This window comes from Homalodisca vitripennis, chromosome 6 (assembly GCF_021130785.1).
Source record: "Homalodisca vitripennis isolate AUS2020 chromosome 6, UT_GWSS_2.1, whole genome shotgun sequence".
NCBI classification, from domain to species: Eukaryota; Metazoa; Arthropoda; class Insecta; order Hemiptera; family Cicadellidae; genus Homalodisca; species Homalodisca vitripennis.
This window is the reverse complement of record NC_060212.1, coordinates 107,024,509-107,036,955: the sequence shown is the minus strand read 5'-3', so window position 1 is coordinate 107,036,955 and position 12,447 is coordinate 107,024,509.

The following is a 12,447-nucleotide window of genomic DNA, read 5'->3' as shown; positions in this document are numbered from 1 at the left end:
GTCAAAGCTGAGGCATGCTATGACAGGGTGTTATGATCTAAAGAATCTCAGAGTAACATACCGGTATACAAAGTCAAAGTTGAGTTATGCTATGTCAGGGTTTCATAATTTGCAGAATCTCAGAGTAACATACCGGTATACAAGTCAAAGTTGAGTTATGCTATGTCAGGGTTTCATAATTTGCAGAATCTCAGAGTAACATACCGGTATACAAGTCAAAGTTGAGGTATGCTATGTCAGGGTATCATGATCTAAAGAATATCAGAGCGGACAGCAGTTGTACAAGAGTATTGAAGTTAAGGCCAACGCATGCTATAACAGTTTTTAATGATCTGAAGCAACTCATAAAGAACTTTTTGTTGTGTATGGACCCAAGATAATGAATGAAGGCATTATTTAGGAATGATTTTCGTTCTTTATAAAAATGACTGAACAAAAGTTCATGACGAAGAAATAAATAGCAGGTTATATCTGGTCATTTAATAGATTACAAAACATAATGAATTACATCAGCTCTGGACTTTCTTATGCGCTATGACCAATAAGGAGAATCTTTTAAACAGAAATATGATCCGGGGTGAAACTTGAGTCAAGAGTGTGAATCCTGATACTAAAGAACTGATAAGACAAGGCGTTACACTCCATTGCCACACAAATTAATCAAATCACGGCAAGATTTTTTCTACCAGAAAGCTTATGGGAACAACATTTTGGGATTTAAAAGGAGTACTGCAGGTGGAATTTGGTATTTAATACACAATTGTAAACTACAATACTATAAAATCTACATCGAGCGACTCAAAACAAACCCCACTGTCTGCACCACAATGTCTCTTAATGTGATATTTTTAGGCACCCATCTTATAGCCCAGATTTGGCTCTATGTGCTTTGAGGATAATGAGAAATCAAAAATGCAGTGAATGTATGGCTCAGGGTACAGGTGGGTGATGTTTTAACAGAAGGAATTTTAAAGTGCATAGTTGCATATTCATGGAAAGTATATTGAAAACTAAAGGAAAGTCTTAGTTTTAGAATGTATAATCTACTTTTGAGGGTTTTATACAAAAAAGAAAAAAGGTTACTTTCCAAACAGTTCTCATAATAAAACCAACTCAGTTATTGGTGGTTTTTATTCTGAAAGTGATCATGAAATGTTTAGTTATAGTGTAATTACTTTATAGTTGTACATTTATGAATAAAATTTTCTTGTTTTGAGCATTTCTATTTATTTCACCAATATGTACTAAAGTGAACAATGAAAAGACTTGAGGTCAGATAGTACAACCATTTCTTCATTATACTAGGAATGAACTCACAAAATACTACGTTTATGTTGATTTAACTGTCATAAGAATCTTGAAATCAGGTATTACAACTATTTCTTAATTATTGTGAAGGGATATACATACCAAACTTCGTTTCTGTTGGACTAAGGCAGTGCTTCTCAAACTTTTCATATCAAGATTTGAATAGTATTAAATACCTTTTATTTCTGTAATACCTTCCGTGACAATATCCTATCCCCTCTCATACTTAATCTCCATCCCCACCCCATCAGCTTTCCTCAATAGTTTATTTAAGACAAACAATAAAGTATTGTGACCTTATAATTCACATTGGTATCAAATTTTCCTTATGCATATTATTGTAAAACATCATAAATATCTCAAGTAAAAAATTTTTTAAACTAGATACTATGCACTGTTACTTGTTCTTTTTTAAACTTTATTATTAGACCTGGAGTGAACAGCTCAAAACCTCCTAGAAAGGGAGTTTCCAAGTGACAACCAATGAGAACTATTGTAGAATAAAATACACAAATGGTCAGATCACATGTCCTTACAAATATTTAGCTTTTCAGTTGCGTTTTTATGTAGTTGATTGCGCCAACCATGATCTTAAGTACATCGTTCAGTTCCTTACTGAGATGGGCAGTGGCCAATGCTCCTCTATGGATCATGTACCGAGTCCAAATCGGACTGGTCTCTTTTACCCTAATGAGAGCTCGAAGCTTCTTTTTTCAATCTCCCATTTAACTGCCACCTTCACATATTCCAAACACTTTTGCCACATATAACGAAGAGCAATGATGGGAAGAGTTGATTCAACACTAATTTTCAGTTCAGCTCCATTCCACCTTCCACCTTAGTACAGCGTCTGAAGTCATGACGTTGTGACACATTTGACTCCTGGAATCAACATCCATCTGAAGAGAAAAAAACAGTCTGTAACAAAGAAGCTCAAAACGAACTCTCTACATCTTTTCAACATCAGAGACACCTAACTATAAAAACATTTAATCTACATGAAGTGTTCATCAATCATTGTATCATCAATGACACATGCCACTCGATGTCATGGAGATTCATAATGTTAGAATTACCTGTAGTGGATTCCTTAATTTGTTTACAGACTAAAATATCTTCAACATAGATGTTGTTATTAATAATTCTGACATAGCATGTGAAACGGATATCTTTTACTGCCAGTAGCCTTGTCGAATTGTAGTACACTCCTTGCCCTTTAGAGATAACTTCTGATAGCTAATGTTCTTTGTTTTCTATCTGACTGTACTATTTGACAAGGGTTTAATTTGTGCTTAATAGCACATCTGGGTGGAAAGACATATTCTGTTGTCAAGGCAACAATTTTTTAAGAAATAGTGTTGTATGTTCCTGATTCTCTTAGCAGAACACTCTTTGTGCGATTACATAGCAATCTCTTTTGATTATACTTAATTTTGATTAATTTAAAAGTAATTATGGAACATAGATCTATTAATAGCAATAAATAATTCAATATGACATAAACCTAGTTTAGCATGACAGCAATAATAAATTTTTTTTCACATGTTATTTTGTTAATCACTCACTCAACCGTGAGGCCATTGGCAGGATTTCACAGCGCACATGTTGAGGACTGGCTTAACCCTTTGCACTCCCCGTCCGCATGACAGTACTTGTGATTTGCACTCCTCTGGCCACCTCTTATGGCCCAAGGTCATATCCTCTACAACTCTGAATATTTTGTTGTGAGCCGTGTCGTTGCACTCCTCTGTCCATATGTAGTGGCCGATGCTAAAATGCTCCTAAACTCCTCTGGCCACCTCTTATGGACAGTGACATTTAACTATATTACATTTTTTGTAAATAATTCTGTTATATATATAATGTTCTGCCATATCTTGGCTGATTCTAAACTATATAATCAACAAGATTGTACAATTTTTTGGGGGAAATGTTATTTATCTGTTTCTTGGAATACAAAATAAAATAACCCTTTCTATTGATGACTAGAATATAGATGAATAAAATATTTTTTAAATAGTTTTATTAATTTTTATGCCACTTATTTAATGTAAAACAGCAGTAATAAATATGAAATAATATTTTTGAAGTCTGTTTTGTAAGATGATTGCCCGCTGAAACTCAGCTGGCAATTATCAGCTGGGTGACTCATGACTATTTAAACAAACCCAAACAATTACCTTCCAGTGAGCTAACGTTGTTGTGACAACCAATGAGATTCTTGTTTTTGCTTGTATGTTATTTTCGTTCAGATATTTTGTCACAGTTTGATGACGTAGTTCTAAATAATTTAAGGTTTCCATGTTTTCTTCTGTGGGTCGTCCCCCCTTGGTTGGCATGTCATGGTAATAGCAAGGAAAAATAGTTTACATAGCCATATGACACTGTGCAAAGTTTATAGATGTTATCTGCTATGGTTTGTAAATTATTAAGCCGTACCCAGACTTTTCAAACACCTATATATATATTAAAATTTGCCTTAGAATTAACTACTTATATCTGTGGATTTGCTTGTAGTAATTTTGCTTTTTACCTTTAAAGAAATATATCTAAGACTTTGATTTTTAAATCCATGCAAAATATATTAAATAATCAATAAGAGAAATGTGAAAGCAACGCTTTAGCATAAAACGATCATTTAAAATTGTCCTTTTAAAATGCCCCTTTAAAATCACCTGTTGTTGTGATTGTGAATAACATGTCAGAGTGGAACAGACATCTGGCACCATCTATATTCAGTGTAGTAGAGAACATGACCTTGGGCCATAAGAAGTGGACTGAGGAGTGTACGGACACAGCTGCTCCGAGAATTCACAGAGTGCAACAGGTAAAGCACCATGTCCACCTCTTAGGGACTGAGGAGTGCAAAGGGTTAAGGGTTGATAAGTCATATAGATGAAGATTGAAAGGAACAAAATGCTAATTGCTGTAGCAAAATCTGTTATTTTAAAAAAATTTGAGTATATTTCAAAATTATTTGTTGATAGTTGTGTTTTATTTTTCATTTACTGAAAATGTTGATAGTGTTCCTCCACTGCCATTTTAAGTGTCCAACAAAAACTACTGGTAAGGTTATATTTTCTTTGAAGTATGATATTCTCAAATAGTTTATTTTCCACTATTAATATAGCCTTTGAGCAACTACAATACTATTCCTTACACCTTGCTTTACTTGCTGCTTTATCTATAATTCAACATAATAATATTACTTCATTTCACTCCAGGGTCCTAATATTTTACCGAAGGTTTTGCTATTTACAATCATAGTGAAGGGAGGCAGTGGTGATCTTGAGATTTGCTAAGAACAGCAAATTAATTATATTGGAGTTGATCCCTCATCTAATATGTATTACAGCTTAATTTTCACACTAACTTTTTGTATTTTCAACTGCTTTATCATGACTTATTTTTTTAAAATCTTGATATACGTTTATTTTGTTTCACAATATTATTAAGTGATATTTTGTTATGACAAATTAAAATGCATTTAAAAGCAAACTATATATACATCATTATAAAAATATGACACTGGGAAATTGAAGGAAAAAGGAAACTCCATTAAAAACCCACTTTTGAGTTGTTAAGATTTCTTTATTTTATAAACTAAAGTCAATAGTTTAACAAAAAATAAAGCGTTGATCAAGAGTTTCTTAAATACATTCTAGATACATCAATTGTGTGTCAAACACAGCCTACTTTTCGAGCTATCTTCAGGCTCATGTTTCACATTTCATTTTCTCGTGAATGATGCAATATATACACACAAGTTTTTATACAAGCTTTTACAATTAATTATACTTATATATATACTTTTGCCCACGTAAATGGTAATTCAGGTTTCCCAAACAATTGACAAAATTACGAGTAGCTAATTCAGCACTCAAGCAACAGTGTTTATGTAAAATAAATTGCTTTAAGAAACAGTTAAAATCTAATTTCGTTTGTTGTTGTATTGGAATTTGCTTCTTTAATATTGTGCTGTAAAATTCATTTTTAAATAAAATTGTACCTAATTAATGCAAATTCCTTGACAGCACAATCTTGTTTTCTCGGAAAATTTCTAATAGTACTTGGTATACAAAGTATCTATGTAAGTTGAGAATTGAGCTTACAATCTACAAGCCAATTATCAGGAGAGAAAATACAAAATTGTGTATGGGTGTTTATTCACTAAATAGTTTTGTAATATTTTGATACTAAAACCTGATTTTTAAAACCTATTTAAAAAATGCAAGTTTCTAGACTGTTTCGCCTTAGTAGGTAAATAGACTTTGTATAGCAGCAAAGACATTTTCAGTTGTTCAAGCATATTTGCAAACCACTGTGTGCTTCACTTGTAAACAATCTATTTGATTTTATATATTTATGTTCTATATATTACTATATTTGTAGTAAAACTGATTAAATGAAACATTTGTTTTGCTTCTTTCTACTTTTCATACAGCAAAGGCGCAGAAAACAAATAAAGCGCAAACAAATGTTTTAACAATAAAACAAAATATAGCCGTTCTGGCCCAGAAAGTTTACAAAAAAGTTATGCTTTTTTTAACTTTTCATAAAGGTTACAAGTATATCAAAAATAAGGTGTTCACAAAAGTTAACTTTGGCTTTCAATAAATGAGAGCTAAGGGAAATAAGCCAATTTTAGCACATTGCTCTAAGGGTTAATTGTTTACTAAAATGGGAATTATTGTTCTCCAATTGGTGAACAAGTTATCCGTCTCTCATGAAAACTAACATTTTTCTGAACACAAGCAATTTCTATTTCACAAAATTTTACACAACCCAAAATAATATCTAGATCTCAAAAGGTTATTCCAAATAGACTAATGTATTTAGTTTCAAACTAAAATAATTCATTTTACTGTGAGAAATTTACATACAAAGTGGATAATGCAGTACTTGTTGAATTTTGAATATACTTATCCACAATATGTACTTGGTGAATATTTACTGAAATAGATACTTACTCACTGAAACCATCTTTAAAACATTGTTACCTGAAAGAGTGCACCAAGGCAAAACTTTAGAAACATCTAGAAACCATAAAATCTTTCTGAAAGCAAATATTTAGCTACCAGTCTTATTTTTGGCAGTTTCAAAACAGACTAAGAAGATTTTGACAACAACAAAAGTAAAGCTTTTGAGTAACAAATTACTCTTAATGAATAACCTTTTACATAGTGTTGTGACATCAATATTAGCGAATAAATAACGACTAGGCATGAGAAGCTTCCTTACTACCACTAATCATGCACAGTTGAATGATCCCTAAAGCATCAGTAATGCAATTCGGGCTAATTCAAATTTGGATACAAATCAATGTTCACCAATTCTCTCAACTTACAAAGATTAATTAATAATTAAATTAAAAATAAACGATAACATCAGTTAAGTTTGTGAATTTTTCGATACCAATCTCAGTACAACCTATGAATGATTTTATGTCGAAATAAGTCCAAACCAATGAGGGTCTTTATCACAGATGGGAAGATGATCCAAATGCTTATCTAAGCCTTCCCAATATTCGTCAATATACCAATGGTTTCATAATATTTTCAAAAGATCAACATTTTTCTTTTCGAAAATAAACAATTTATACAGACAAACTGACAACAACTAATAATCAACTTAGAAATGTAGGACATCAGTATGTCGGAACATAATCTATGAACAACAATTCATGTTCTCTGTCAAAAGTATACACATTTAAAGTTCCTGCCACCAACATAAATAGATGGGTTAAGTCATAAGCACTTAAATTTATCTTATTTAGAATAAAAATCACAAAAACAAAAACTTTCATCGGTTTGATTGTACAAACAAATTACAAAGTAGGAAGCTTAAAGCCAACATTTTGTTTACCTTAAAAGGGTGGCCACTCATCCAGGAATGAGCCGCAAATCTCGTAAAACCGGGAAAAAATCTAAATATTTTTTCTCCCACAGAACTTATAAAAGGAAATTTGAATCTGAGGCTGACATATCGGTCAGTAGAGTAATTTAGACCAAAGTACTTCAGCAATAACTAAAATTGTAGCCTCCGAAGAAGAAGGTAGCCTCAATTCCAGTCAGAAGAAGGTTGAGGTTATATATAAAGGACTGTTCTTTTGTATGGTTGTGTTAATGAGATGATGTGGTTATTTCAAATCGAATACAGAAAATGTCATTTATATAAAATGCATGTACAAATAAAAAAGCATCAACATGTTCTGTGGCCTTAACCCCACAGTTAATGGTTGTGTTATTATACCATTATTGGAGTTGAAAACAAATACCAATACTTCTGCATCATTTTAATTAAAGTTTTTTCTCACAAATACAATAATCACATTTTGTTACCAGAGTCCTATGGTTACCTAACAAAGTTACTCCTAGAATGATATTGTGAGAACAATTCAATATATTGTTTCGGATGCATAATCCTGCAACTGGCTTTAAACGATTATTGGTGCATTAACTACTTTTAAAATCACACTAATCTATTTTCAATGGATTAACTATGTTGTAATAATATCCCTCACAACAAGTTTATTTTTAAATTTGTTTGAAATAAAACATATGTAAATTTAAAGATAAAGATCCAAGGTTTCACATTATGCCATAAAACATTCCATAAGTACATTGTATTTTTTATTACAACATTTGAAACTTGGACGTTCACATTTCTGATTGCGATTTGTTCTCGTAATTACTGTACGAGAAATTAATACAAATTTGGAGTGGTCACCCTATTAAGAGATTGTGACCTCATTTTTAAGAGATCACTTTTTAAGATAATTACAATTTCTTAATGAAAGTAAAACTCACCGGGAGAAAAGTAACTAATTAAAAAATATTAAAACTTACACTACCTAGAATACTTTTATAAATCACTACAATTTTTTTCATAATTCACTAGCTTAACTGTTAGTAGAATATAGTTTGGCTTTGCGATAAAAACTATAATAACAATTAAACCTAATAAAACAAAACAATAAAATAATTTATCATTAGAAAAAAATTTATACTTTATGATTATGTACTATAGTAAAGCTTACACATTTGCTTTGATAGCATGGTTAAAGCTGAACTGATACAAACACAAACAGTGATAAGTTATTTTTAATCAAGAACAAAACAAAAACAAATTTAACTAACTGTACACGTACTTACAAAGTAATAGGAAAAGTAGAAAATAATGTCTTTATGTTTACAAATAACTTCAGTCTTACTGTATTCACATTTACTTTCAACAAACTCACTTTATCAGTCCAGTCCCTTTGAAAATGAATATTTATGCTTTATAATTATGCAACATTAAAATTAAGTAGTGATGGCATAGTCTAAAATAAACATTTTAATATTATATAATATAGTGAATGATTTATATTTTAAGTCCACGACCAATTACATGTAACTAATTCACTTTGTAATGTACTTATAAACTACTTTTTGAAATCAATCAAAGATATATTTGTACTAAAAGTATTATGTAAAAACGTTTATAACCGAACATGAGTTTTAATTGCTCAAGCTTGGTTTTATCTAATTTGTTTGTAATTTACAGCAATAGAAGTCATATTCAGCAAATAAATTATTAACATTTTTATTTAGTAAATCAATTCACACTAAAAATTCCACAGACTTTGAAATAGATAGAAGATAAGTGAACACTAAATATTTTGTGTTTTAAAACGTCTGGACTGTAATTATTGATCTGATGTGATAATTTGTAAGAGAAAGTCAGATATCCTGCCCTCAGTAAGTTCTGACATATTTACATATTTACAATGTCACTAATACACGAGTCAACCTTTGTTGTTCAGCGCTGCGTGGCGACTGGACTGCTTTATATTCCTATGTGGGAGGGTGAGATTTTCTTCTGATACGCAGTCGAGATCATCGTAGCACGAGCTATTAACAGAACACAAAATTACATTACCTTCCTTTCAGAAGGCAACTTTTTTTTCCAGTACAAGGAAAACAGAACATTGTTGATTATCCAACAAACAGAAGAGATATTAAAACTATTGACAATTACTGGACACAGAAAAATACAGCATGAGATACGGATTAGGTTTTATAAAATGCCAACTCATAGAAAAATAAAAGTTGGTTTTGCCTATTCTGCTTCTCTCCTGAATATACTTATTTTTTTAAACAGAAGTCTTGTTCCAATATCTGTTTTATCAGAGCCTGTTTCTGTGATAAAAATGAGTGGGCTTGTCTCTTTTTACAGTGCCTTAATAGTGTTTTTCATTTAGCAGAACTTAATTTTTGTATAATATACAATAATACACCTTTTAACACTGTTTTTAAGATTTTATTGTGTACAATGTACATTTCGAATTCAATGAATTCATCTTCAGGTACTTGTACGTTAGGGTGAAACTCATTTTACCAATTAAACATTTATTAATTAAGGTGTAGTGCTGCTGATTCTATTTTTCTTAGCAGGTCATTCATTATCAGACAAAGTAACATCTATGAGCGATTTAAAACACCAGAACTACTAAAACATTAGTAATGACAATAAACTTTGACTCATACCATCAAATGCCTGTACAAAATCTAGAGGAGCTTAAGCAACTGAGACCGTGCTTAAAACTGTGCAAAAGCTGGTATATTACCTATGTTATGGAACATATGAAATGAGGCTAAGTATTCTCAATAATAACATGATGCTCATGAGACAATTTTCTGACAAAGCTTGTATTTTCAATAATGCATCTGGCAAGAAAATTAAAAGTGACAGGAAAAGTCTTATTATGTTGGCGGATGTAAGAATGGACAAAAACTTTCCAACAATTATATTTTGTTAGGCCGCATTATGAATAAGGTTTGTGACATGTATTTACTATGATCTTTTCTAAAGTTAGTCACAAATATTAATGCTGACTAACAGCTAATTCTAATTTAAGCCTACCCTTGTGATCAACAATAACAAAAACTTTTATGTACAGCCAAGCAAATCAGCTTTGATCCAAAACTTGTCTTATCCCATTGGGATGTGAGAAAGATGTTGCCTGTGTAAGGGAGGGAAATGACATGAAGCAAAGGGGTCCAAATTTGACTTAACACTTCGTACTATGGGCCTATACTATACATGACTCAGTGTGGCTCCCTGGGGCTTTATTCAAATTAACCTGTTGACGAGTGCAGCAAAACATACCCAAAATGAGTGCGCACCACCATTTGCCGTTTGGTCCCGTATGAGGCACGGCATTTTCCGTTGCAGACTAATGACTGTCAATTCGTTCTCACTGACTTACTGTGACGTCTAGCGGAGATTTTTGGAAACTTTTCAGTTGTTCCTAATAGTGTCTCTGTACAGCGTTGCTAGTCCTGTATCGTGGTGGCACCTGGTGATAATTTAAAAAACTATTTTACGGAGGCGGGGACACAAGACCCGCTACGCCTCCAAGGTCGCCATTTTTATAAGGCCACTCCCCCAGAATAACCCAAAGAAGCGAAAACTACTCAGGCAGTGCTATGTGTGCATGCAAACACACTACTCGAACTGGACAAAGAAGAGAAGAAACCAGCTATGAATGTTCAACATGTGGTCGCCCTTTGTATATATCCTTGTTTTGAGCAGTATCACATATTAGCAAAGTTTTAAAACGAGGATATTGCTTTTAACAATCTACGATGTATTTTTATATACATTTAAACTATAATAAACAAGTTTATTAACATTTAAAAGTTTTTTTTTGTTTTACTCCCTAACAGTCTGTCACTGGTCAATGAGTCACTCAGTACGGACCGTCATAGGGGCACGGCAAATGATTGGATTTGTATCCAAAAGCTTTGGATTGGCAATCTTGAAAAGCTTTGATATGAATTATGCAGTAAAATTTCCCAACAAGAGTATTCCAAGGGTCTTGTATCAGCAATAGATAATTTCTTAACTAGTTTAAAAAAATATCAAGATGAGATGGAAATCCAAAAGAATAATAAACTCTTTTCAAAACAAATTTTCAAGTGGCCATGATGACATCCCAATGACAATCATAAAAACTGTGAATAAACAACTGAGCAAAGTATTAGTACATTTAATAAATTCATCATTTATTTGTGGTATTTTTCCTGATCAATTCAAAATTGCAAAAGTTTATCCCAATCTACAAAAAAAATGACCCCTTGGATATTAAAAAATTATCGACCAGTATCACTGTTTGCCATCACTATCAAAAATTTATGAAAAAGTAGTTTATATAGCAGACTTATGCAATTTTTTAGAGAATAATGATATTCTGGAGACTATTCAACATGGCTTCAGAAAACAAAAATCAACAATCACAGCAGTGGTAAGCTTTATTGAATCAATTATAGAGGCAATAGACAGAGGAGAAAAAGTAATAGGAATTTTTATGGACCTGTCTAAAGCATTTGACAGTGTGAATCATTCACTGCTATTGCTGAAGCTGCAAGAGTTGGGTATAAAAAACAATGCATTAAGTTGGTTTGAATCATATCTTTCTAATAGAAAACAATTTGTTCAAATTAAACCACATTACTGAAAAAAAATTATGTAGTTAAATTTCAATCCAACCTTGAATCAATAAATGTAGGGGTAACCGCAAGGCTCCCATTTTAGGACCTCTCCTTTTTTTGTGTTATTTAAATAACATAGCAAAATGTTAAATTTTGAGCCTTATTCAGGACTTTGTCTCCTCTATGCTGACGACTCTAACTTGAAAGTTTCAGGGAAGACAGTAGAAGAGATAGAGTTACTGACCTCAATCGAATTGGCCTGTATTGAACAATTTTTTCAAAACCACAATTTAACTCTAAATTCTGATAAAACCAAGCTTGTAAATTTTAAAAACAAAACAATCCAATCAAATTTTAGATTTTAAATATTGAAATTAATGACAGTGTAATTGAAAGGGTTGATCAGATAAAATTTCTAGGATTATTGGTTGATAGTAATTTGTCATGGGATGAACATACTAAATTGGTTTTAAACAAAATAAATTCAGGCCTATTTGCAATTCGAAAGATGTTAAATTTGTGTAGTTTCGAAACTTTTAAATTGATTTATTATTCTCATATCCAGTCTCACATAGCCTATGGCATTTGTGTATATGGAACAACAAAAATGGAAAACCTCACGGAAATATTGAAAGTCCAAAAAAGAGCAGTCAGAGTCATG